A 1977-nucleotide genomic window follows, 5' to 3' on the forward strand; every position below is an offset into this window, starting at 1 on the left:
TGCTGGGATTACAGGCGCGAGCCACTGTGCCTGGCTAACAGTGGTAATCTTAATATTCATATTCTAACCCTATATTTTAAACCTTCTTGTAAGATTTACCTCTTTTCACCTAGAAGCAATCAACTCCAAATAATGCTGCAGACAGAGCCACACATGAACACACCATTCTTTGGAGAACCCTTAGATCAACCTCGGGAGGAGGCCCAACTGCTGTCCCCTCACATGATGCCCCTTTCTAGCAGGAAGTAGCCAGAAAGAATCGTTGTCCAACATCCCCTAACAATAGTTAGGTTTACTTCTCCTGAGGGGTGAAATAACACAGGAGTCATTAAGAAATAACTTTTAGGCAGCTAGAAATGGTGTAAGTTCTCGGTGGAATTTTCCTTTAATAAAAAGCGACCCCCAAACCGTTTCTTTGCTAACAGAAAGCGGCTTGAAAAACCAGACTGGCAAGCATTGATATGCAAATGCTGGTGGCTAGAAGCCAGGTCCACCCAATACGGTGGCTTCCACCTTCTTCTTTTTGTCACCACGTGTGCCAGGTGTCATGGCAGCCTTCAGATAAAAGCCATATGTGCAGGACATCATGGTGACCTGCATTAGCCTATTAAAAGGCTAAGGTGGGAGGGCCAGTTTTTTCATAGTTATTTTACATGTGTGCATGAATGACACCTTGTCAAACCAATCCCCTGGGCCATTTGCAAATCAGACACTGCCTCCTCCAGCCTCCCAGTATAATCAGCTGCTTTCTGTTGCATGTGGGATTTTCCATTAGGAGCCCTCCTCCCTCTGTGTGGGGAAGCTGTTTCCTTCTTTCCTGCCTATTAAACTTTCCATTCCTGAAAACCACTCAATGTGTGTCCATGTCACTAATTTTCTCAGTGTGAGACAAAGGACGCCGGTGTTTCTCCAGTCGTTGGAGCCATGTCATAGCCACCTCTGCAGAGACTCGGGAGGGTGAGGAAGAGAGGGCCCAGGCCATGTTAGAGATGCCTCTAGAGCTCTGCTTCCTGAGCCACATAGATTAGAGGGAACAGCCCCTCTTCCCTGGTGTCTCTTAGGGGAGGGGACTCAATGGAAATCTATCCTGACCCCTGGCTGTGCCCCTCACATAAGATGCTGAGTCCTGTTATTCTTTTTGAGAAGTAGGTGGGTAGGGGGTAGGAGAGTGTGGTCAGTGACGCTCCAGGCACCCTGGGAGGACACAGCTGCTAGGTCCTGTGAATGCTAAACAGCAAAAGGAAGACAGGTGTCTGGTGTCCCAACTAAGTCCATCCATGAACTCACTTCCCAGGCTGCACAGAAATCCATGGGTCTCTCTTCCTGTTTGATTCCTCACTAGATCAGCACATAAGGCAGAATGGTGGGGATTGAGGAAAATTGATTAGTATATTTGTGATTCACTGGATTTGTTAGAAACAAGAGCTCAGAGTCGCAAAGAAAACAAGCACTTAAACAAAGGATTTCTTTGCAAGGCAAATTTACTTCTGCAGAAGGGTGCTGCTCACACTTCTGGCTGCTGCGAGAGCACACCGAACGAAGGAGGGAAGAGGTTTTATCCCTAACATGGTTACTCCCTGCTTCTGTGTCCTGTCCCCATTGGCTGGAGTTGTACTGCACAATCTAAACTCACCTGATTGGCTACTGTTTAAAATTGAATACGGCAATTAGGTGGGAAGGGAGAGGCTGTCTGTTGTGCTACAAGGCATGTTTGGGCATGTCAGAGCGTGGCAAAGGTGGAAAGGGTAGTTTTGCAGGAGGGGTAGTTTACAGAATGGGTAGCCAGGAGTAAAAGAGGACTCTTTCCAAATAAGGAAGAGATGTGAGTTACAGATTGGGACTGGTGGGAGATGTTGCTTACAGAGCAGGTAGCTTAGGAGAAGGGACAAGGAAGTTGATCTCAGGAAGAAAGAACAAGGAAGTCAGAAATTAAACCTTTGAAGAGGAACTTACTGTATCTGACAATTTCCCCCTTTC

The 1977-nt window shown here is 46.8% G+C and overlaps 1 gene segment (V, D, J or C); it reads right to left on the minus strand.

Moving 5' to 3' along the window:
- The window catches only part of LOC105521983, a 659966-nt gene that overhangs the window by 602995 nt on the left and 54994 nt on the right, over positions 1-1977 (minus strand).

Source organism: Colobus angolensis, unplaced genomic scaffold, assembly GCF_000951035.1.
Source record: "Colobus angolensis palliatus isolate OR3802 unplaced genomic scaffold, Cang.pa_1.0 Scaffold415, whole genome shotgun sequence".
Taxonomy (NCBI): Eukaryota; Metazoa; Chordata; class Mammalia; order Primates; family Cercopithecidae; genus Colobus; species Colobus angolensis.